This window comes from Schistocerca americana, chromosome 5, assembly GCF_021461395.2.
Source record: "Schistocerca americana isolate TAMUIC-IGC-003095 chromosome 5, iqSchAmer2.1, whole genome shotgun sequence".
In the NCBI taxonomy this organism is placed as follows: domain Eukaryota; kingdom Metazoa; phylum Arthropoda; class Insecta; order Orthoptera; family Acrididae; genus Schistocerca; species Schistocerca americana.
This window is the reverse complement of record NC_060123.1, coordinates 404,484,708-404,511,709: the sequence shown is the minus strand read 5'-3', so window position 1 is coordinate 404,511,709 and position 27,002 is coordinate 404,484,708. Positions and strand designations below refer to the sequence as shown.

The 27,002-nt window shown below is 44.8% G+C and overlaps 1 protein-coding gene across 1 annotated transcript in view; it reads left to right on the top strand.

Moving 5' to 3' along the window:
- LOC124616402 overlaps window positions 1-27,002 on the top strand; it is a 627,981-nt gene that overhangs the window by 534,702 nt on the left and 66,277 nt on the right. The gene's annotated exons all lie outside the window — the stretch shown is intronic.

The following is a 27,002-nucleotide window of genomic DNA, read 5'->3' as shown; positions in this document are numbered from 1 at the left end:
TTGCTGTACCGTTTTATGAAGGACAGTTTTCAGCTGTTCAAGGTAGCAATTACTGAGTGCTTGGTGCCTTCAGGATTACCTCTTCTTCTACCTTCCAGGTCTCTTTCTCATAACCACAGCTGCACCGCCATCCACTGTACAACGCGCGGCTGAGGATGTTTTAAGAAGTCCTTTTCCTATTTGATTCACGTATTAAGAAAGAATTGTTGCACACTACACTTCTGTAATCGGTTCTCTAAGCTTACCGCAAGACAGCCATTCATACAACGATTTCCTCTAGTAGTGAGCTATGCTGATCCGTTGCAGTGCCATAACTAGCCCGCGGGCCCATGATTCCGATACTACACTACTGGCCGTTAAAATTGCTACACCAAGAACAAATGCAGATTATAAACGAGTATTAATTGGACAAATATATTATACTAGAAATGACATGTTATTAAATTTGCACGCTATTTGGGTGCATAGATCATGAGAAATCAGTACCAATAACAACCACCTCTGGCCGTAATAACGACCTTGGTACGCCTGGACATTGAGTCGAACAGAGCTTGGATGGCGTGTACAGGTACAGCTGTCCATGCAGCTTCAACACGATACCACAGTTCATCAAGAGAAGTGACCGGAGTATTGTGAGGAGCCAGTTGCCCGGCCTCCATTGACTCGACATTTTCAATTGGTGAGAGATCTGGAGAATGTGCTGGCCAGGGCAGCAGTCGAACATTTTCTATATCCAGAAAGGCCCGTACAGGACCTCCAACATGAGGTTGTGCATTGTCCTGCTGAAATGTAGGGTTTCGCAGAGATCGATTGAAGGGTAGAGCCACGGCTCGTAACACATCTGAAATGTAACGTCCACTGTTCAAAGTGCCGCCAATGCGAACAAGAAGTGACCGAGATGGGTAACCAATGGCACTCCATACCATCACGCAGGGTGATACGCCAGTATGGCGATGACGAATACACTCCTCCAATGTGCGTTCACTGCGATGTCGCCAAACACGGATGCGACCACCATGATGCTGTAAACAGAACCTGGATTCATCCGAAAAAATGACGTTTTGCCATTCGTGCACCCAGGACCTTCGTTGAGTACACCATCGCAGGCGCTCCTGTCTGTGATGCAGCGTCAAGGGTAACTGCAGCCATGGTCTCCGAGCTGATAGTCCATGCTGCTGCAAACGTCGCCGAACTGTTCGTGCAGATGGTTGTTGTCTTGCAAACGTCCCCAACTGTAGACTCAGCAATCGAGACGTGGCTGCACGATCCGTTACAGTCATGCAGATAAGATGCCTGTCATCTCGACCGCTAGTGATACGAGACCGTTGGGATTCAGCACGGCGTTCCGTATTACCCTCCTGAACCCACCGATTCCATATTCTGCTAACAGTCATTGGATCTCGACCAACGCGAGCAGCAATGTCGCGATACGATAAACCGCAATCGCGATAGGCTACAATCCGACCTTTATCAAAGTCGGAAACGTGATGGTACGCATTTCTCCTCCTTACACGAGGCATCACAACAACGTTTCACCAGGCTACGCCGGTCGACTGCTGTTTGTGTATGAGAAATCGGTTGGAAACTTTCCTCATGTCAGCACGTTGTAGGTGTCGCCACCGGCGCCAGGCTTGTGTGTAAGTTCTGAAAAGCTAATCATTTGCATATCACAGCATCTTGTTCCTGTCGGTTAAATTTCGCGTCTGTAGCACTTCATCTTCGTGGTGTAGCAATTTTAATGGCCAGTAGTGTATTACGGGATTAGATACATTAGAGCCTTGCTTGCAGTTCCCTTACCGGATACAGCCTTCTTTCCCACAATCCTCCCAGGAGTTCCGTATTTCCATCCGTTTCCTCTTTTACTGATTTTGCATGTTCGTTCTGTTTCACAACGCTTCGTAGTGGTAGTCCCTAGGTTTGTAAACGAGTGGTGTTTACCACTGATGTTAGAATCTGATTTTGGAAGTTTTTCCCTGTTATTTATTGCCGTGACTGAGATTCAGTGGTTGCACTACCGGTCCGCGTCTTCCCAACACGATATTTCGACCTCGTGACTCGGCGTCCTCATCAGGTGCGATGACGTCGAAAACTCGTGTTGGAAGTATGCGGACCACCGGCAGTACACCCTATTGTCGGGACGAGACCACCGAGTAATCCAGACAGAAAACCTTAGACGTAGCAGAAGTGGAGACAAGTGACCAATAGTGCTTTGGGATATTTAGATGACCGTGAAGCGAGTACACCATTGAGTCTTGTGTCACACTGTGCTGGAACTTGTAGGCGGCCATATCCTCTAATTGGCCGGCGGAATGGTGTGTGGCGCCGCGGCAGGCGAAGCTAGAGCTGGCGGGTGTCCTACTCTGTCTAGAGGCCAAGGTCTCCCATGTTCCCCGTACGACTTTCAAAGACCCCCAGCTCCGAAACAGAATTACCTTGCATTTGTCTCCATTATGAGAGATGTCAGTCATACCAAGTGAAGATACTATCTTAATTCCTTCAGTGTTTTCTTACATTCATCAAGCGACGAACCTTTGAGATGTTAATACACTGGGATGAAAAAAGCCGTGGGATCCCTCTTTAACATCGTGAGCTCACGAAAGTCATATGGAGTAGCCCCTAATATCGTGTCGGACCTCCTTTTGCCCGGCATAACGCGCCAACTCGATGTGATATGGACTCAAGTCTTTGGAAGTCCCCTGCAGAAATATTGAGCTATGTTGCTTCTATAGCCGTCCATAATTGCGAAAGTGTTGCCGATGAAGGACTTTTTGCACGAACCGACGTCTCGATTACGTCCCATAAATGTTCGATGGGGCCGGCCGGTGTGGCCGTGCGGTTCTAGGCGCTTCAGTCTGGAACCGCGTGACCGCTACAGTCGCAAGATCGAATCCTGCCTCGGGCATGGATGTGTGTGATGTCCTTAGGTTAGTTAGCTTTAAGTAGTTCTAAGTTCTAGGGGACTGATGACCACAGATGTTAAGTCCCAAAGTGCTCAGAGCCATTTGAGCCAATGTTCGATGGGATTCATGTCGCGCGATTTAGGCGGCCAAATCATACGCTAGAATTGTCCGAAATGCTCTTCATACCAATCGCGAATAATCGTGGCCCCGCGACATGGTGCATTGTTATCTGTAAAAATTCCATAGCTGTTTGGGTACATGAAGTGCATGAATGGCTGCAAATGGTCTCCAGGTAACCTAACATAACCATTTCCAGTCAATGATTAGTTTAGTTGGACCAGAGAACCCTGTCCTTTCCATGTAAACAGAGCCCACACCGTCATAGAGCCATCACCAGTATGCACAGTGCCTTGATGACAATTTGGTCGCCGCTCGGGGTAGCTGTGCAGTCTAGGGCATCTTGTCACGGTTCGCGCGGCTCCCCCCGTCGGAGGTTCGAGTCTTCCGTCGGGAACGGTTGTGTGTGTTGTCCTTAGCGTAAATTAGTTTAAGTTAGATTAAGTAGTGCGTAAGCCTAGGGACCGATGACCTCAGCAGTTTGGTCCCATAGTCTTTGCCACAAATGTCCAAAATTTTACAACTTGGGTTCATGGCTTCGTGGAGTCTGCGCTACAATTGAACCCTACCATCAGCTCTTAACAACTGAAATCAGACCTCATCTGACCAGGCTACGGTTTTCCAGTCGTCTAGGATCCAACGATATGGTCACGAGCCAAGGCGACGCGCTACAGATGATGTCGAGCTGTTAACGAAGGCACTCGCTTCGGTTTTGGGCTGCCATAACCCATTAACGCCTAATTCCGCCGCATTGTCATAACGGACAAGTTCGTTGCGCGTCCCACATTGATTTGCGCTGCTGTTTCATGCATTGTCGCTTGTCTGTTACGACAAACAACTCTATGCAAACGCTGCTGTTCGCGGTCGTTAAGTGAAGGCCGCGATTAAGAGATGTGATGCCTGGAATTTGGTATTCTCGGCACACTCGTGACACTGTCGATCTCGGAATATTGAGTTCCCTAACGATTTCCGAAATGGAATGTCTTATTCGTCTCGCTCCAGCTACCATTCCGCTTTCACAGTATGTTAATTGACATCGGAAATATTTTCACGTTAATCACCTGATACAAATGACAGCACCACCATTCCACTACCCTTTTATACCTAGTGTACCCACTGCTACCGCCACCTGTTTATGTGCATATTGCTGTCCCATGACTTTATCGTCATTCCCTATGTAGTGTAGTCCACCGACGGTAAAAGAGTGCTATTGAAACTAAACTCCGCCCGAACAGGCCATGAAGGCCCAAAGGTAGCGCCCGGCCGCCGTTTCATCCTCAGCCCATAGACATCAAAGGATGCGGATATGGAAGGGCATGTGATCAGCACACCGCCCTCCTGGCCGTTGTCAGTTTTCGTGACCGGAGCCGCTACTTCTCACTCAAGCAGCTCCTCAGTTTGCCTCACAAGGGCTGAGTGCACCGCGTTTGGCCGTGCGGTTAAAGGCGCTGCAGTCTGGAACCGCAAGACCGCTACGGTCGCAGGTTCGAATCCTGTTTCGGGCATGGATGTTTGTGATGTCCTTAGGTTAGTTAGGTTTAACTAGTTCTAAGTTCTAGGGGACTAATGACCGCAGCAGTTGAGTCCCATAGTGCTCAGAGCCATTTGAACCATTTTGAACCACCTCGTTTGCCGGCAGCGCTAGCCCAGCCCGACAGCGCCTAACTTCGGTGATCTGACGGGAATCGGCGTTACCACTGCGGCAAGGCCGTTGCAGAAGAGTGCCACTAACAGGTCCACTTATTATTTTATCTATATTGGAGAGCGTTAGTCGTTCTATTAAGCGTCGTTGGGGTAAACATGATGGTAGTTTAATTTCGTCCGCTAAAACTTACCTAATTTTGTCAGTAAAACTGTCTTTCAGGGCCAGTCACGTATTAGAGGAGATAATGCGTGTAATACTTTCCTCGTTATTAATCCGCTATGTTGTACAATGTAAAACGCTTTTTCAGATCTAGGAATTGGGAATTTATGTGTTCACGTGTGTCGTATCGTTTGCAACATATCACTTGTGTCAAACACAGCATCCCCTCCATACACATACGAGTGTAGTTCACTCTAAATCAGTTATTATTCTTTGAGATCGGCTCCTTTCTGATCAAGAAATATCGTAATCTTAGTGCATTGTACCCTAGGGTGAAGCATTAAATAAATTATATTGGTCTTATAGTCCGTGTTTGTTTTTCTACCCTTTACTATGAACCTGAGTTCTTTCATAGTCACTTAGGATTGTTCGCTCCACGTTATATATTCCATAAATATGACCTGAAAAAGTATTAAATTTCCCAGCCTATCCTGTGTAATATTTAACGATTTTTGTCATGATCTGAACATGTCTTTAGTATTGGTAGCTGACCTGTACATGACTGAGCCGACCGGGGTGGCCGAGCGGTTCTAGGCGCTACAGTCTGGAACCGCGCGACCGCTACGGTCGCAAGTTCGAATCCTGCCTCGGGCATGGATGTGTGTGATGTCATTAGGTTAGTTAGGTTTAATAGTTCGAAGTTCTAGGGGACTGATGACCTCAGAAGTTAAGTCCCATAGCGCTCAGAGCCATTTTTTTAGTACATGACAGACCGCCGATATTCTGTACGACCTGGAATTCGTAGGACTTTCTTTGCCGTGGTTTATTTGTAAATTATGCATGCTTCATTCAGATGAACTAGTTGCTACTGTTTTCCCTGTCATATATCTTTCATAATTTTGAAAGGTTTTTTTACCATCCGTATTTTCTGTTAATTTTGCCGTTAAAAAAAGTTGGATCTTCGCTCTATTTTATTACTTTTTTTGGAGCATATTTATCTGGAGCACAAGCTTCCAGAACGTCATCTAAACTAAAGATCTTAATCCGTCTTCTAAGTAGGGTGTCCAAAACAGTTTGATGTACTTTCACTTGGAGCTAAGCCGACATCTTACCAGATCCGGTCCGGTGTCTTGCAGACAGTAGGGTATTATTTAGCACCAATGTAATTGCTAGACTTTGCCCTCTAATATTTATCCCTCATAGTTACAGATTATACGCGGGGATCCCCTGTGTAACCCTGACTACACATCGACTTTTTTCAAGTTCGTAGTGGGGACCATGGGATCACTGTTGCCATAAACTGAGCTCAAGGCGCATGCCTCTCCGACAAGCTTTTGTATTTCTGGCGTCATTGTTCTTTATGAGAAGTCAGACTAACAACAGTCCATTGAGTACTGCAAGCCCACTGTCACCTTTTCTTGTTTCATCGCCCGTGCGTCTTGCCTGAGGTACATACACGTCGGTTTTCTACTCATATTTATCAAAATATGTGATCATTAGACTTGAAAAGTCACCAGCTTTATGACAGATTTGTAACTTCGACAGTGTACTACGCAGTACAGATGATTTAATGTTAGGGAGTCATAACTAAAGATTTGAAGTTGAAGAAGTTCGTGATTTTTGTCCTGTTGGTATTTGTGAAAGACGGTAGTATGAAATTACACCAGAGAAATTTCGAACTAATTTCTGAAATTGATATTACAAAATTTCCAAAATTATGACAAATAAATGAGAGCAGCAACGCTTTAGCGAATGTTACACCCTACTTTGCAGATGGATTGTTTGTTGTACTGATAAAGTTTTTCAGCGAGATGCAAAACGAAACACGTTCGTTAAAACAGTTTAGGAGAAATTTAACAGAAACTGTTTTTATTAAAAAGGGCTGCATTATTCTAAGCCTTCTAAAGTCAGTCGCTATAGTATATACATTTGCTTTTTTCTCAGCGTTTGAGTGTGGTTAATTGTTTACGGTTGTAGGGGGGAGGTTGCTGTCGATAGGCCACCTAGAGAAAATATATAATAAAGTCCTCGTATACTGTAAAAATGTTTTATTTTCAGTGCAACTTGAACATTATCTTTTGCGTTTCACTATAGTAGACACAGAAGTCATAAATATTGACTGTTGATGAAATATTTGAAAAATAAAAACACATGCCAACAGCCGAATCAAGGGGGCTTGTTTCCTTTACTGGGACAGGCTGTTTCTGTGAATGGATTGTAGTGTAACAGCTGTTGAATGTTCTACACATGTGTCAGTACATGTCACTTTTTTTTTTTATTTTGAGGAGCTTTTTGTTGGCATCTGGAACCGAATAACGTGTATTCGAAACCAAGTAGGCTGCAAAGGTAAATAAAAAAAAAGAAAAAAGGAAAAAAAACTGATCCGAACACTAAATACTAGTAAACATCTAATGAAAAGCCATTCCTTAAATTTTTTCATAGTGGCATACTTAGATCTAAGACTGGACAAAATTCGTGGCAACTCGCATTGCATCGCTATACACCACGTTGTCTGCTCCTACAGCACGCACCTTTATATTATTAATATACCAAAATGATGTGAACTGCTCGTACTTTTCCAATTGGGGCTGCAGAAATTTAATCTGTTGTACCATATCACTTCGACGTTTCAATCATTGATGCTAGCCAGTTCCAAGAACATAGTGCAGATATGACATTTTTTCACGGTTGCTTTATATCTCCATGGAACAACGTACCAGTGCAAATATGACATTTTTTCACGGTTGCTTTGTATCTCCATGGAACAACGTACCTCTGATGGCGAATCTTCGCCAACTCGGCGTACACGTAACGACCGCTAGCAATATCCACAGAGAAATCGAGCTGGAGTATCGATAACATTGGTCTCACGGTCTCATACTTGGAAGATCAGCTGTGAAGTTAGAGATGCAGAAGGCATACGATGGTTAACGCGTATAAACACTAAGACACATTTCGATAGAGGCGTTTCTGCACCGTGCACTGGAGTATCTTCTGGAGCACACCAATCGATGTACGCAAATGGCTCGAGAATCGCGTGTAGAATGATTAGAAATAAAATGCTTTTTGTACCGTGCTTTCTGTTAAACTTAAGCTAATCCCTATTAACTTGCGAATTATCGGATGCTGCAGCCCATTATCAGAGCACAAGCAGCTACGTTTTTCCGCAGATGCTAAAAACGTCACCAGCGCCACATCCTCGGCAGATGCTAAAAACGCCACCAGCGCCACATCCTTGCTGTCGTCATGCCGATAAAAATGGCCCATTTCACATGAATGCTGTGACAGAAGATACTTCCTTTGTAGCTGTGGAGGGAAGTCCGATTCGCTGATAAGTTACAATGTGACGATGTGACGGGGGAACTGTGACGTTTACGGAATCGTTTTCCGATACCCCGCAGAAGACTGGCTGGGTCCATAAATAAACTCTACAGCTTATCAGCTAGCTGAGACCACAGTGCTTTAGCTTGGGGGAAACACAGGATCATGGAAGAATCCCCCAATCCAATGAAACGGTACTTTATAGTCGACCAGATGCTGATCCCTGCTGAATCAACTGCTTAACATATGTTACAAACACCATCCCGTTCATCTCTTTCACTATACACTGGTTCCAAGATACCACCAAATTTTAGTCTAATTATCAAGAGAGCCAGTGTGAAACGTCAGAATTGTCTTCGAAAGACGAATAAGATGAACTGGGGCAGATAGCATCTGTCCCGAATTGTGAATAAAAATCACTTTCCTAAGAGACAGAAATTACTGTCGGTTGACTGCACCGTCTCATCGCGATTCCTTTACGAAGTCTTCAGAGAGAACTGCATTTGTTGTGCCGTAACACGAAACAGACCGTTGTCCACTGCAAACGAAAATTTTTCTCGATCACTGTGGCAACGTAACATCAGCTGTGAACCGCACGGTAGCGCAAATGTGTTAATCTATTTAGTCTAATGGAGTTTTCGCCTGAATACGCATCGCCAGTGGTGTCACATTTATTGTAAGCCTTTAGACAACGCCCCGATAGAGCTATGTATAAAGTGTACTACAAGGTGATGTTCCGGGGTGCTTTTATTGCATGGAAGTGGACCGTTTGGCTAAAGCGAGGGCACCCTGATTTGGAATAATTAGGAGCTGCTGGAAAGCTGCGAGAGTGTACGGAAAAGTAATGCCTCTGAATTTTTTTGTGAAAACTCGTAAACGTTTTTTTACAATGAAACAAACATTCTTTCATTCTACATGCTTACTGTTGATGTTTACTTATTTGCAGACCTCTGCTGCTAAAGGACTCCGGACTTTAGCGTGTAATATGGCGATGTCTAACAAATCCTATGTCGACGCGTGAGAAACAGTGTGCTGTAATTCAGTTTCGAGTTCGAAGAGTTCATTCACACAATGCTAGACCACGCGCTGCGACATCTGCAACAGTCCGATGCTTTGGGTTCACTGTCATCGATCATCCTGTATATAGTCCCGACTTGGCCCCATCCGATTTTCATCTGTTTCTAAAACTTGAAAGAACATCTTCGAGGACTCCAATGTGATAGTGATGAAGCTGTGGAAGCAAAGGTGGGGTTGTGTCTCTGTCAACAAACATTCTACGATGATGGTAGCAAAAAACTGATCTCTAGTTAGGAGAAATGTGTTCTTCGCCAGGGTGGATACGTTGAGATACAAAGAATAAATATATAGGATGTTATCGACGTTTATTTTATTTTAAAGGCTCAAGAGGTTTCACTTAAAAAGTCGGAGGCATTATACATTTTTCCCATCAATAACTTTTACATTATTCCCATCTACTTATCAATAACTGCAATTCACTTATCCTTTATTCCAAGGTGACTGTTCTCAATATCTTCCAAGGTGATTGTTCTTAGCATCTATAATTAAGTTATGTTTGGCATAAGACAGGTTTGGGAGCAATCAAATTGTTTTAACTGGCTGGAACATTCTTACTAATAGAAATGAAGCGGAACATAACAGAAGCTGTTAAGACGAAGACATCACAACAGTATGGCCATTCGGAACTAATGGATGATAATGTGCCAAAATCTTTATGGAGATAGATCCCAGAGGAAAAAATAAAATGAGGTGAACTGTCAAGACGACGAGGGACAGATGTCAAGGTAGCTATGGACATCAGGAATCTACGATTGGGAAGACCGTAAAGTATGGTAGTTCAGAAGCGAGAGGCGGCAGTAGCTGTAAACAACTCGCTAAATCTTTTCTATTGAACAGGTGCTTGCAGCTCTTAAAATGTGCATTTTAGAGACCGCATTTACTCTACTATTCATTTACTCTACTATTTTTTTCTCGTTTTTGCTGATAATATCTCCTCTCAAATCACGGAAAGCAAAGAGCTTGCATTAGAAGCGATTTACAGTATTTCACAGTATTGAAGATGAAGTAGTCATTGCTGTTAAGGTATGCAGAAAACAGCTCATGTTTACTGGGGATCTTTGCTTCGAATGAGCGTTGCTGTGACATCCCTAAATATTACCCACTCCTCCTGGAACACCCTGTAGACAGAATCCTCTACAATTTGTGGGATCAGCAAAAAAATTCTAACGTCGACCTGCTATTGTCGTTACATGGATATGGTGTCTGTTCCTTGCGGACAGAACAGACACCATGACCTGCAGCTGTCTAGAACGAAATTAGAATTATATTAATACCTTCAGCTGCCGACGGGCGTTGATATACAGGGTGAGTCACCTAACGTTACCGCTGGATATATTTCGTAAACCACATCAACTACTGATGAATCGATTCCAGAGACCGAACGTGAGGAGAGGGGCTAGTGTAATTGGTTAATACAAACCATAAAAAAATGCACGGAAGTATGTTTTTCAACACAAACCTACGTTTTTTTAAATGGAACCCCGTTAGTTTTGTTAGCACATCTGAACATATAAACAAATACGTGATCAGTGCCGTTTGTTGCATTGTAAAATGTTAATTACATCCGGAGATATTGTAACCTAAAGTTGACGCTTGAGTACCACTCCTCCGCTGTTCGATCGTGTGTATCGGAGAGCACCGAATTACGTAGGGATCCAAAGGGAACGGTGATGGACCTTAGGTACAGAAGAGACTGGAACAGCACATTACGTCCACATGCTAACACCTTTTTATTGGTCTTTTTCACTGACACACATGTACATTACCATGACGTGGAGGACGCATAAATTGGCCAGCCCGTTCTCCTGATCTTACACCTCTGGACTTCTTTCTGTGGGGTACGTTAAAGGAGAATGCGTATTGTGGCAGCCTGGGGCGACATTACACCAGATGTACTGCGGAGTGTACGACATTCATTACGCCAGAGATTGCAATTGTGTGCAGCAAATGATGGCCACCACATTAAACATCTATTGGCCTGACATGTCGGGACACACTCTATTCCACTCCGTAATTGAAAACGGAAACCACGTGTGTACGTGTACCTCACCCTTCATGGTAATGTACATGTGCGTCAGTGAAAAAGACCAATAGAAAGGTGTTAGCGTGTGGACGTAATGTGCTGTTCCAGTCTCTTCTGTACCTAAGGTCCATCACCGTTCCCTTTGGATCCCTACGTAATTCGGTGCTCTCCGATACACACGATCGAACAGCGGAGGAGTGGTACTCAAGCGTCAACTTTAGGTTACAGTATCTCCGGATGTAATTAACATTTTATAGTGCAACAAACGGCACTGATTACGTATTTGTTTATATGTTCAGATGTGCTAACAAAACTAACGGGGTTCCATTTAAAAAAACGTAGGTTTGTGTTAAAAAACATACTTCCGTGCATTTTTTTATGGTTTGTATTAACCAATTACATTAGCCCCTCTCCTCACGTTCGGTCTGTGGAATCGATTCGTCAGTATTTGATGTGATGTGGTTTACGAAATATATCCAGCGGTAACGTTAGGTGACTCACCCTGTATATCAACGGGAACAGGTGAAAATGTGTGTAATGAGTGTGTTGGGGTGGGACACTACGATTGTAGTGTGTGGACACACAAGGCGAGAATGTGGGTCTCGCGGGAGGCGTGCGCGAGTCCCTGCAGTTGCACTATCCTCTGTGCCTTCGGTGGCTCAGATGGATTGAGCGTCTACCATAGAAGCAGGAGATCCGGGTTCGAGTCGCTGTCGGGGCATACATTTTAACCTGTCACCGTTGAGATATATCAACGCCCGTCAGCAGCTGAAGATACTGAAGATATTAATATAATTATAATTTTATTAGACCGGCCGGAGTGGCCGAGCGGTTCTAGGCGCTTCAGTCTGGAGCCGCGCGACAGCTACGGTCGCAGGTTCGAATCCCGCCTCGGGCATGGATGTGTGTGATGTCCTTAGCTTAGTTTTAAGCAGCTCTAAGTTCCAGGAGACTGATGACCTCAGATGTTAAGTCCCATAGTGCTCAGAGCCATTTGAGCCATTTCTAATTTTGTTATTGTCGTCGTGGCAGGAGCGGTTGGACCCCAATGTCCCCTGCATGCAAAACCTAATCCATTCCACAGTTAATCACAGTTGCTATCTAGGTCATGCAGGTGACATTTCTCCTTTTCGTGTGGATTTATTGGCTGTCGAGCACACAGCCAACCATTCCGCGGGACAGCCGTACCCGAAATCCTTTTGTTCGTTTTATCTCGCATGCGTAACAGTAATTATTTTTGCAGTCAGAAGCGGAGCGGCGCAAAGAGATCTGCAGTTTCCGGCGAGCATTTAAATGATATCGGCCGGTGGCAGACCGCATTAACGGCCGCGCGCAGTATCGGGCTGGCGGCATTCCGCGAACCGGACACTCCTTGGCGCCAGCGCCGATTGGCTATCGCGCCGGCTGCGTCTGCGGCCGCGGCGGGGCCCGGAAGCGACGCGATAACGCAGCAGGATGCGACGGCGCGTTATTTGTGGAGTCGAGAGCGCGCGTTCAGTGCGAGTGGCCAGTGCGTACCGACAGCATCGTTCGCCCAGCCTCGCCATGTTGATCGAGACCAGGCCGCCGCCGGCGCCGCCGAAAGGTAACGCTGCTGCTCAACGGAGATCCGTGCAGTGTGCCAAGAAGCTCAGGACGCCTTGTCTCGCGTCGTGTGTGCCTCTGCGCTTTAGGTCGTGGATTTGTAGGACATCAAGCCGTGGAGGAACAGAACCCTGTGATGTTATGAATGGATCTCTCTCTCTCTCTCTTATGAGCCAGTAATCCACCGACAAATTTCGGATGTTGTTGAAAGACATTTTCAGTGTATTTTACTATAAGAGAGTTGTTGCTTCCAGTGCCTCGTCATAGATTAATAATCATATTTATTCGGTTTGTTCCCCAAATACTCCACCATTACCCAAGAATGGAAACTGGACTAATCCGATGAATTACAGACCCGTATTGCTAACGTCGTTTTACATTAAGAATGTGGAACATGTATTGTGCTCGAACACTATGAATTGCCTCGAAGGAAGCGATTTATTGACAAACCGGCAACACCTACTCAGAAAATATCTTTTTTTAATTTTTTTTTTTTTTTAAGTCTTCCACAAAGCTTTTGACACTTTTCCTCACAAGCGAACTCTAATCAAATTGCGTGACCATAGAATATTGTCTCAGTTGTGCGACTGGATTCGTAATTTTCTGTCAGAAAGATCACAGTTCTTAGTAAGTGACGGAAAGTAATCTAGCAGAACAGGAGTAATATCTTGCATTCCCCAATGGAGTGTTATAGGCCCTCCATGCAATCGCCTCAGCGTGAAGCACTATGGACAATGCCAGTGCCACTGTGTACAACAGCATCTTGCAGCCAGAGAGAGGAGCTTAAGATTGTTTTCGGATGATATTATCATTTACCGTATGGTAAAGTCATTAGATGATCGAAACGAATTGCACAATGATTTAGATAATATATCTGTATGGTGCAAAAAGTGTCATTGGCTCTAAATAGTGAAAAGTGTGAAGTCATCCACATGAGTACTGAAAGGAATCCGCCAAGTTTCGGTTACACGGTGAGTCACGGAAACTGGAAGGCTGTAAACTCAACTAAATACTTAGGGATAACTTTTACGAATAACTTAAATTGGAATGATCACATAAATAGTGTTGTTCGGGAAAACAAACCAGTAACCACGATTTATTGGCAGAACACTTAGAAAATGTAACAGGTCTACTATAGAGACGTCTTACACTACGCTCGTCCGCCCTCTTCTGGAGTACTGCTGTGCAGTATGGGATCCGCATCATATAGGATTGACGGAGGACATAAGTTGTAACAAGAGCAGCTCGTTTTGTACTATCGCGAAGTAGATGAGAGAGTGCCACATATATGACACACGTATTGAGGTGACATTCCTTAAAGCAGAGACCGAGCGAGGTGGCGCAGTGGTTAGACACTGGACTCGCATTCGGGAGGACGACGGTTCAATCCCGCGTCCGGCCATCCTGATTTAGGTTTTCCGTGATTTCCCTAAATCGCTCCAGGCAAATTCCGGGATGGTTCCTTTCAAAGGGCACGGCCAACTTCCTTCCCCGTCCTTCCCTAATTCGATGAGACCGATGTCCTCGCTGTCTGGTCTCCTTCCCCAAACCAACCAACCAACCTTAAAGCAGAGAGAGTTTTTCGCTGCGGCAGGACCTTGTCATGAAATTCCAGTCACCAATTTTCTCCCCAGAGTCTGAAAATATTTTGTTGGCGCCCACCTACTTGTGGAGGAATGATCATCATAGTAAAATAAGAGAAATGAGAGCTCGCACAGAAAGATTTAAGTGTTCGTGTTTTCCGCACGCTGTTTGAGGGTGGACGTTAGAGAAGTAGCGTGGAGGTGGTTCGATGAGCCCTCTGCCAGGCACCTAATTATGAATTGCAGATATACCTTTGTTTCTGTTAAAGTATGAAAATATCTTCCCAACATCGAAAAATCCTGCAATAAGCCAATACCAAAACTTAACAACGCTAAACACGGGAAAGTGCAACAACTCTTGAGGCAGATGTAAATGTACTGTAGCGTGGTTGCCGTCGCTACGACAACTTCTCAGAATTGTGTTGTACTGGTCTTCAGTTGCACTCGGTGAATCCATACTCGAAGTGTAATATCGGCCAACTCTATCGATCTGTTCTTATAGTGTTGTGAGTCATTGTTAACAAACAGCTGATACTGCTAAAAACATTATCAAGACAATGGAGCAGCTCAGAAAGCGATATTGAGAGCGCATTACTGTTTTCAACCGCCAGTTCCTAGTACCATTAGTCAATAGTTTATTTCCAAACATGATTCGCAGTGCGTGCCGTTGATATTTACACTTTTGAGCAGATATTTTAAGTGGAGCACAGGTGCAAACGTAAAGGGGGATAATAAGTCGAATGGAATGCAATTACTCTGTAACGAGCCAACGAAAACCATACATAGGTCGCTTATACAAAATATTGAAGAAACATTCCAGAACAGCATCCGAAATTTTGTCGTCTGCATTCGATTTGCTGTGATATGAGTGCGTCTTCCTAAGTTTCTACGACATGGAAAGTGCTAACAAGGGGTGTTTCCGACTATGATATCTACTTTGGAAGTGGAAAAGAAGATGACTGTGAAGGCGTATTTGCATAATTGATGGCGTAAACTACCAGCGGTTTGTTTACGAAATGGGTTTCATTGTTTGTATTTAAAGGAGAACATTGCGTCGCGCGTTGGTGTGAAAACTTTTTACTCTACAATTTACAGTGTATCTAATAAATTAAGTTGGTTTCGTCACTGAACTGTGTCACTGGCATTAACGTAGAGAGATACAGCGAGTGACGTGGACTGTAAAGCACAATGTGATGTAAAACGTAGGACAAGCTGATAGGATTTACCATTTGTGGTAGCTCATTAGAAAAGAAGGAAAATATTTTATACATATGTAGAATGACTACAGCAAGAAGCTGTTTAATGTAAAAATAAGGTGACCTATCGCGATGATTTGGTGTTGTCAGTAAGGTACCACAAATGCGAAACATAAACACACAGTTTAATTTAATAAAATATCGATGCTAGACTGAAATATTGTAACACTTTTTTTGTTCCTCGGTGTGATCTACGCATCCCTACGAAAACATTTAAATCTAAACAATAAAACGCGTGTGTAAACGAAAAGCTGTCGGGAAACGCTTACAGTTTGACAGACAACTTACATTCATGTGCCCTTTCATTTTGTTCGAAAGCCTGCGTTGCAGTCGCAGACTCCTATTGTTAGTGTGTTAACTTGATAGAGAGACTATTCCCAGTACTAGGGAGAGGACGTGAGAGTTGGCTGTAAACTCATGTAAAGTGTTCTTTTAACCAAAGTAAAGCAATACGGGTGCGATGAGGTGTTGCATTGCCTTAACTGAAGCTACAGTTTTACTGCGGGGTCCTGTATGCGAACGAACAAATGCTGTAGGTTCCGGTCTTTTTATCCGTGAGGAACGATGGCAGTCTAATCAACGGACCCAATGTAAAACCTGGTAAACATGTAACGTTGAATATCTTCTCCTTTCTCATGCATGGACTCCCGTTGTTTGCGAGCAGCATACACCGTCTAACACTGAGGTTTTTGGTGGACTCGGACTCTGTCATCAGCTTATACCAATATGTGCCTCGATTTATGTCAAGACGACTTTTCCTCTCGTTTTGGGCGTCCATTGGCGGTGTTTTTCCTGTGCTTACCATATTCTCAGTGGTCAGTACATATTGACGTGCGCTCAACACATCTTTGTGTGTGTGTGTGTGTGGGGGTGGGGGGGGGGGGGGCATTAGTTCTCGTACGCACAGCGAGTTGGTAGCTCTGAATGGCATGTAACTGCTCACTAGTCTCTGTTATACAACAATGAATCAGTGAGTGGTTTGCTGTACTGTGACCAGTATATCCGTAGTTGCAGCCCGGGATGAACGATGGCAATCGTCATCAGCATGTTGACGCACACGGTAACTGACTCAGAGAGTGGCGGTATTCTCTGAACGGTGTATCGTCGACACATTGGTTCGAGGAATGTCCAGTACCTGAGCGAACTCAGAGGTGGGAGGTGCAAAGTTCTCGCGGTCAAAAGCACTCATATCGCGCGTCTCGTCCTTGGCTGCCACACTGACGACATTTACATCTACATATATTCTCCGAAAGCCACTACACAGAGCATGGCGGAGGGCGTATCGTAACAATGTTAGCAACTTCCTTTCGTAATCGATTCGCGAACTGAACGAGGGAAAAACGACACTCCAAACGCCTACGCCCCCTAATCTCTCATCTTTCTATCATGATCCATACGCGAGGTACAAGGTCTGTTCGAAAAATTTTGGAACTTTGTCCACAACATTTTTCTTCACTTACCTTTTGCTTATCGTGCATAGTCTCCTTCGAAATACTCTCCTCGCACAGAGTATAAACCGTTCCAAAAGCCGTTTCCACTTCCGGAAGCACTCTGGTATGCCTATTGCTGGATCGTACGAAGCGCCGTTTGCGTCCTTTCAACGGGGTTTTCAACTTTGTAGATAAAAGAAAGTACGCAGGGGCCAGGTCTGGAGAGTACGGAGGATGAGGCAGCTCAGTGATTTCGTTTCTTGTGCTATAGTCACTCAACAATAAGGATGAATGTGCGGGTGCGTTACGTGACGCAATAGTCATGAATTGTCTCGCCACATTTCAGGTCGTTCCCTTCTCACATTTCCTCGCAGGCGTCGCAGCACGTCCCGATAGTACCATAGATTAAGAGTTTGCCCTTGTGGGACGAATTCACGATGATCAAATCCTTCGTAGTCAAAGAAAACTATCACACGGCTTTGACATTTGACCTGACCTGACGAGCTTATTTTGGTCTTGGAGAACATTTTCCTACCCATTGTGAAGATTGAATCTTTGTCTCAACATCATAACCGTAGACCCATCTCTCATCACCGGTTACGATTATCTTAAGGAACATCTCGTTCTCATTTGCATGATGCAAAACCTCTTCACAGATTGCGAGACGAAGGTCTTTCTGGTCTTGACTCATGAGCCATGAGAAGAACTTGGCGGCAACGTGGTGCATTCAAAGATGCTGTGTCAGGATCTCATGACATGATCCTACTGAAATGTTACAGTCTCCTACAATCGCCGGCCGAAGTGGCCGTGCGGTTAAAGGCGCTGCAGTCTGGAACCGCAAGACCGCTGCGGTCGCAGGTTCGAATCCTGCCTCGGGTATGGATGTTTGTGATGTCCTTAGGTTAGTTAGGTTTAACTAGTTCTAAGTTCTAGGGGACTAATGACCTCAGCAGTTGAGTCCCATAGTGCTCAGAGCCATTTGAACCATTTTTCTCCTACAATCTCTCGGGCAGTCACTTTTCGATTGGCACGCACAATTTTGTTGACGTTCCTGACATGAGCGTCGTCGATAGATGTCAAAGGGCGTCCCGATCGAGGGTCATCTGTAACTTCCGTCTGGCCATTTTTACACCGTGTGAGCCATTCATAACACCGAGTACGGCTGAAGCACTCAGCACCGTACGCTTTCCGCATCATTTGGTTTACCTCTGTAAAGTTTTTTTTTTTTTAGTTTCATGCAAAATTTTATGCAGAAGCATTGCTCCTCTAACTCTGCCATCTCGAAATTCACAAACTGTGCGACATATCGTTCTAACATACACAACAATGAATCTCCCGGCAGTTACACATTCAACACAGTCATGTGCAGTTATGCCAACAGCATTTCTCTCCAACTCACCATTGACGCGAAATTACGAATGTTCCGGAATTTTTTGAACAGGCCTCGTATACATTAGTGGCGGCATAATGGTCGCACAGATACCCTGGAATACAGTTTCAGTGAAGTTACACCGTCCTGTCACGATGCTAGTAGCTAGTCTTTGAATTAGTTCGATTTCTGTTGTCATGCACACTTGATTAGGACCGAAACACTGGAACAATATTCAAGACTTCGTCGCACTGTACTCTTGCATGCAGTCTCCTTTACAGACGCAACACACCTTCCCTTAACGCTACCAAGAAGTCTGAATCTTCCGTTCGCCGTCACTATTACTGATTTTACATCTTCTATTTCATATCGCTTCTTAGTATTATGCTGAAATATTTATACCAGGGTCGCCCACTTGGTGCGCGGTTGCGGCGTGTGGACCACATGTTTGCAGAGGCTCTAGCGTCCCATTTCATTTAGCATTGCCGTGCGGCATTTTTCGGTCGGCATGACTTCCTTCAGTTCGTCGTGCCGGCCGGGTGGCCGAGCGGTTCTAGGCGCTACAGTTTGGAACCGCGCGACCGCTACGGTCGCAGGTTCGAATCCTGCCTCGGGCATGGATGTGTGTGATGTTCTTAGGTTAGTTAGGTTTAAGTACTTCTAAGTTCTAGGGGACTGATGACCTCAGAAGTTAAGTCCCATAGTGCTCAGAGCCATTTTGAACCAGTTCGTCGTGTCAGTGCTGTTTGTCGTTCGTCAGGAGTTAATGATATAAGAAAGTTCATAGGTCCAGTGGATGTTTGCATAAATAGACAGTCTAGTGATCTAGGGCCACAGGCCTTTAAAAATGAATAGAAATGACATACGAGAAGAATAAAAATTGTCAATATATTTTACGTGATGCACGGTTGCGTAATCGACAGGTACCACAAATTTGTTATGGAATGACGTAACAAAACCATCCAGAATGAATTTAAAGATGTAGCTGATAATGCAAGAGCAAAAAATTACAACGATCAACAAATGGGAGCCATTGTTCAGATTGCATTCTATGCTACATTTGCAGGCATAGGGCACGTCATTAAATTTTCAGAAGTCCTACACACTCTATTCAAAAAAGGCACTGAGCACTATGGGACAAAAGCTGAGGTCACCAGTCCCCTAGAACTTAGAACTACTTAAGCCTAACTGACCTAAGGACATCACACACATCCATGCCCGAGGCAGGATTCGAACCTGCGAACGTAGCGGTCGCGCGCTTCCAGACTGAAGCGCCTGGAACCGCTCGGCTACTCCGGCCGGCACACTCTATTCCACTGTCAGTTGTGAGTATGGAGGCTTCGTGTATTACTGCAAATTACGTTGATTAAGCCGCCTGGAACGATTTTTCGATTTAAAATCCGCTGTTGTTGAAGTTATGAAGGAAACAGGAGAAGAACGAAAGTCAGAACATCCGGAATGGATTGCAGACCTCACACTTTAAATGGGCTTGACTGCACACTGTCCACAGTAAGACATTGCGAAGTGGGAAACAACTTATTCTCGACTACACAGGGATGCGTTCTAAAAGGAGAGCGTACGTTCTTGTAAGGAACAAATCCTGATAAAAACATCAATTTTCCTGAGTTTACTGACGTTAGTATGTGAGGTTTGAACAATTAATTATTGCCTCGAAAGAATTACAACGTTTTGATACTGCCATTCTTCCACCCGTTTTGGAAATGTCTTAGAGAGCATTTGCCGTTTCAGTTGAAAGGGCACCTGTGCATGTGCGGATGAAACTGACTAATCTGCATTGTAATTCCTGTTTAGAAGATAACTTTTCCCCGTTAAAATTGTCCAAGAGTTTCTACGTTGTTTTCCTCACGAAGAATTTCCACATCTTCATTAAGGGGTTGCATACGTGATAAAATATTTCGAAAAATAATATCTGTATAAAGGCTTTTTTCGATTACGAAACTAAATAAGGCATGATTACGTGGGAACCTGACCGCAAAAATCTGTGGAATTGTCATGTCTGTCCGTATGCCAACATTTTGTACCAGATTAAAATTATATCTTAGGCAAACCAAAAATAATTGTATAATTTTGTTTGCGATCTGTGTTGTTGAGAAATATGAAACTAAATAGTATGCAGTGCGACTGCATTGACATTTAAAAGTCGTACATTCGGTTTCCTTTCTTCTCCATCTGTAACTCAGATGGCGTGGCGTGGCTTGGTGAAGGGGCATGTGTGTTCAGTCAGGCGAGAGAGCAGCAGCACGCGAGCCAGAGACGCCCGCGTGTTTAATTCTGGGTCGTCCCTGCACCTCGAAACACACGATCTGACGTACTCAAGGTGTTCACCACGAATCTTGTAATCAGATACTGTACCATTATTTTCTTTGTTAAATGAATTATCTTTCACTCATCTTCATTTAAGAAAGGGCTCAAATGTCTCTGAGCAGTATGGGACTTAATATCTGAGGTCTTCAGTCCCCTAGACTTAGAACTACTTAAACCTAACTAACCTAAGGACATCACACACATCCATGCCCGAGGCAGGATTCGAACCTGCGACCGTAGCAGCAGCGCGGTTCCGGACTGAAGCGCCAGAACCGTTCGGTCACAACGGCCGGCTCGGTTAAAAAGAGCTGCCGCTCATTGCACCAAATGGTGATGTTCAGTTTTTCTTCAATTGCTTGCAATCGTCCCACGATGTTATTTTGCTGTACACAACTACGTCATCAACCAACAGTTTTATAGTATAGCCGATCCTATCAAGCAAGTTATAGATTGAACTGTTCCACACTCTCTCTCTCTCTCTCTCTCTCTCTCTCTCTCTCTCTGTGTGTGTGTGTGTGTGTGTGTGTGTGTGCGTGTGTGTGTGTCACATGCGATTCAATTTACTGTTGACAATAAAAGCATAAGAGGCGAGGGTTTTAACATGAAGAAGAATGAGATGTTGGAAGTGACTACATTGAAGGCAGAGCTTCGGCACTCTAACAGTACTCTTGGAACTGATACATGGATGTCCCCGACGGCATTTACTTATCGAAGTGACGCAGTCACGATCGATTTCCTTCCCCAGGTCCGAGAAAGTGCTCAGTGTGGAATGATCTGGTCATATTCGGAACTTTAAACCCCAATCTTTCTAAACCCCATACGTTAAAATTTTTCTTCCTAATGCGAGATGGACATGTTTTCGATCGTTATGGCTGTCAGTTTATCGGCCGCGTTTGGTTACGGGAATGTAGTGCTCTTTCCTTCGAGTGGTGAATTATTGTTTAAACGAATGTACACCACTCGTATCTCTCGCTTACACTGTTGAGGGCACCATTGGAGACTGTAAGTGTGGGATCTTCCCTGACACCGTCACTTAAGCGTTTCTGAACTACTGCGAGCCGGAGTACGGCGTGGGTGGTGGCCATGTCGCTGCTCGCCTGCGCAATATTCGTCTCACGGCGCCGGTGTGGGAGCGGGCATTCCTGCCCGCCAAACACCGGCTGACGTCACACTGCCGGCGCCTCAGCACGGCGTGCCACGCCTTAGCGGTCTCTCTCTCTCTCTCTCTCTCTCTCTCTCTCTCTCTCTCTCCCCCCCCCTCTCTCTCCTCGTATGTACGGCAGGGTGGGGGAGGGGGGGAGGGATAACTTACAGGTGCGCACCAATGAGTCAGGTGTACAATGTGAAGCGCATAATAGTGGGAATAGAGAACATCGTCGAAACACTTTGTCATGAAAGCCGTAACCTCACAGGCTATGAAGTTGGTGAGATTCCGGCGACGTAAATATATTACACTACTGGCCATTAAAAATCCTACGCCAAGAAGAAATGCAGATGATAAACGAGTATTCATTGGACAAATATATTATACTAGAACTGGCATGTGATTACATTTTCACGCAATTTGGATGCACATATCCTGAGAAATCAGTATCCAGAACAACCACCTCTGGCCGTAATAACGGCCTTGATACGCCTGGGCATTGAGTCGAACAGAGCTAGGATGGCGTGTACAGGTACAGCTGCCCATGCAGCTTCAACACGGTACCACAGTTCATCAAGAGTAGTGACTGGCGTATTGTGACGAGCCACTTGCTCGGCCACCATTGCCCAGACGTTTTCAATTGGTGAGAGATCTGGAGAATGTGCTGGTCAGGGCAGCAGTCGAACATTTTCTGTATCCAGAAATGCCCGTACAGGACCTACAACATGCGGTCGTGCATTATCCTGCTGAAATGTAAGGTTTCGCAGGGATCGAATGAAGGGTAGAGCCACGGCTCGTAACACATCTGAAATGTGACGTCCACTGTTCAAAGTGCCATCAATGCGAACAAGAGGCGACCGAGGCGTGTAACCAATGGCAGCCCATACCATCACGCCGGGTGACACGCCAGTATGGCGATGGCGAATACACGCTTCTAATGTGCGTTCACCGCGATGTCGCCAAACACGGATGCGACCATCATGATGCTGTAAACAGAACCTGGATTCATCCGAAAAAATGACATTTTGCCATTCGTGCACCCGGGTTCGTCGTGAGTACACCATCGGAGGCGCTCCTGTCTGTGATGCAGCGTCAAGGGTAACTGCAGCCATGATCTCCGAGCTGATACTACATGCTGCTGCAAACGTCGTCGAACTGATCGTGCAGATAGTTGTTGTCTTGCAAACGTCCCCATCTGTTGACTCAGGGGTCGAGACGTGGCTGCACGATCCGTTACAGCCATGCGGATAAGATGCCTGTCATCTCGACTGCTAGTGATACGAGGCCGTTGGATCCAGCACGGCGTGCCCTATTACCATCCTGAACCCACCGATTCCATATTCTGCTAACAGTCATTGGATCTCGACCAACGCGAGCAGCAATGTCGCGATACGATAAACCTCAATCGCGATAGGCTACAATCCGACCTTTATCAAAGTCGGAAACGTGATGGTACGCATTTCTCCTCCTTACACGAGGCATCACCACAACGTTTCACCAGGCTACGCCGGTCAACTGCTGTTTGTGTATGAGAAATCGGTTGGAAACTTTCCTCATGTCAGCACGTTGTAGGTGTCGCCACCGGCGCCAGGCTTGTGTGTATGTTCTGAAAAGCTAATCATTTGCATATCACAGCATCTTCTTCCTGTCGGTTAAATTTCGCGTCTGTAGCACGTCATCTTCGCGGTGTAGCAATTTTAATGGCCAGTAGTGTAGTTCTACGTTCTAAGGGACTGATGACCTCAGATGTTACGTCCCATAGTGCTCAGAGCCATTTGAACCAGTTGTCAGCGGCGATGGTGGAGGAATGCTACGCCGTACCGCAACTACTACGTACCACTACTCCGTACCAACCTTGTGGCCAGCATGAGAGTTCGCTGCAGAGCATAACTGCAATCCATGATGTCCACACGTCCCTCTACTAAGAACGATGTCTCGCTTTTTCTAATATCCAGGGGACCAACAAACGTCGCGATGTCTTGCAAAGTGTTATTTGTATTTGTCTCATTACGTATTCATTTAGATTAACTTATATACACCCACGAAGCAGTTCTTTCTATGTGTGGTCCAAGTTTCATAGAGCTATGTTACTTGGTAGTGCACATCTAGCAACATTTACTTTCACCTGAACAATACCGTAGCAATATTTCTATGTTTGGTCCTGTTTCATAGAAAACTCTTACGGTACTGGATACCGTTAAGTCGTAAAAGACAGGCCGAAGATGAGTGCACACTCGTCAGCACTTAGTGGCAAACTAAATATTACATTATCATTTTCAAACAGAATCTTCGGCCATGGTATGCTATAAAAATTTACTGAATTTTCTGTACTCCGTCGTCCACTTTCCCAATTTGGCTCCGTCGCCACTGCTCGTCGTTTCAGACGTCAAAGAAAAGAAAAATCCATTTTCTACTTCGCCTTTTTTTATGATGAGCTTCAGCGTGAAACTCTACATCCTGTCCCCACATGCGGGCTATTGGGAAGCACTGTCAACTTCACAGTACTCCATAGCTGGACTAATGTGCGGTTTGAACGCTCTCAGTCCCCGCATTTCAGATGCCGGACTCATCACTCAGCGCTCATTGGGCTCTGTCGGCAGGTTCCCTGGCTAAACAGTGTGCCTGGTCACGACAGGCGGCTGAACACAATAGGCCGCGAGCGCCGCCTATTGCCGTCTCCATGCGTAGCGCATTTGCGCGTGAGTCACGGGAAACCGGCACGCATAACAAGCACAACAGTCGGTCGCTAAGGGTGACGGGTTCTGTTCTCTACAATGTGAAGTCATTGTGAACGATAGAGCTCACCGATCTCCAGCGGGTTTGAAGCTATTTTTTAGGCTCCCAGGTAATCCCGGTTGTCTTCCCATGTGTTAGCTTTAACATACGTTTGTCCCTTTAATTTTTTGGTAAAGTCATTGCTTGTTAAAAACTTCAAATTTCAACGAACGCATAATTCTGATTTTACCATATCGATCTCAATTTCTTTCTAGTGTCAGACCACAAATGATTCATGTGACTGAAGACTTTCCGCATAGGAATTATCGTTCTGATAATTTTACAAATCAATAAATAAATTAGTTATTTGAGTGGATTTCTAAAAATACCGAACCATTCATACTATGGTTCCGAACACCAAACACGGGGCTGAAATATCGAACAGTTCGGTAAAAAATAGATCACCTGCAACCCAGGACGTGACCTATGCCCAGGGCAAACTGTAGCTTTGCTCACACATTTCCCCCCCCCCCCCCCCCTCTCTCTCTCTCTCTCTCTTTCCAGGCCGACATCCCTCATTTTTTTGTTTAGCTCTCGTCGCAGCATCCCTATTTATTCGTTTATTGAAATCAACGTGACTTTACAAGTATACGCATTGGAATAACTATTTTTCGTGTGATACATTTCAGAATTTGATAAGCACACAGTCCATAGTCGCGTTGTTCATTCCTGAAATGCGGATCAGTGAAAAGGCGTGAGAAACCAACCCTCAGACGAAAAATATACTTCTATTCAATTTCGTCATCGATATATTGAAAAAAAAAGTATCGGTATATCGACTTACTGGCCTATAAAAATATCGGCTGCACATTGTAAATATAATGCCGGTTTTCGAGTTGTACGTTTAAGTATTGATTTATTATTAGATATTCTGTACATCAACAAGCTAGCAGCCTGCCCATTCCCCTTAGAGCAAGAATTGGAAGGAAAACTGTGCACGTTCACGCTTGGCGATAATCACTTTGCTAAGAATGCTAACTGCATGTAAGTGGCACAACAAAAGATATCAGTCGTTCGGTTTCGTCACATATCGGATTTGTCAGGAACACTTCATGGCGAATTCCCTGGTTTTTTTTTTTCCTCATTTTTGCCAACGCGAGCGACCTAGCAGTTGTAGTGTCAAAATCGCGTGATTCAAGTGGAACGTTGCAGTTTCTGTTGGTAGCGCCGTGCGCCGATTACATTAGCATTTCCCCTCACACATGTCAATACCAATCACCCCCTCCCCCACAATTGCAATCGGACTACTACTTTTTGTCACCTATACTTGCTTCACGCAGTCAAAGAGAAAGACTGGACGTGATGAAAGCTTAAAAAGTAGTAAGAATCATTCATACGTAAAACTAAAATTATGTTCTGCTACAATTTCAAATATTTACCGAAAATTGTGAAAGAATATATTATAAAAATATCGGCTCTTGATATTGTCATTTTCGTATCGGTGTCTCTTGGAAGAGAATATCGCCGATATATATCGATACTTAAGAAGTATCGATATATATCTATATTTTATCAACAGTCCTAGTTTGGGGAACTGGATAGGGCTAGCAGAAATTATATTATACTTTTTCATCCGTTTTAAAAACATGTTACATTAAAAAGCTATTTATTTAAATAATTCGCTAATGTTCGGACGTTCCGTCTACTAGTGCCTATGAAATTCCGTGATTTTTGGAAGTATCATCTGTTCATCAAATGGCTCTGTGCACTATAGGACTTAACATCTGAGGTCATCAGCTCCCTAGAACTTAGAACTAATTAAACCTAAATAACCTAAGGACATCACACCCATCCATGCCAGAGGCAGGATTCGAACCCGCGACCGTACCGTAGCAGTCGCGCGGTTCCAGACTGAAGCGCCTAGAACCGCTCGGCCACACCGGCCGGCATCTGTTCATCATCAAGGCCTGATCGGGTTCGATTCGCGGTCGGGTTGGGGATTTTCTCTGCCTGGGAACTGGGTGTTTGTATTGTCTTCATAATTTCATCATCATCATCATCATCATCATCATTCATGACAGTGGCTATATAGGACAGGCCTGTTGACCAAAGCAGCAGTCTGTAGCCCAGCAGCCTCACGAGAGCCGGCCTCGCAGAAAGGTGGTGTTGGTTAGTCGTGGTGTGGACTGCCGAATCCGAAGGCGCGAAGTTTCTTAGTTCGATAGCTGCTTAGAGCTCTGCAGCACAATACGACCTTTTTATTCATTTTGTTAAGTGTCTGGGGGGTGAGAAGGACTTCTTTACTTGCATATCTGGATGAACGGACATTTTTGAAGAAAGACAGAATGCCAAAA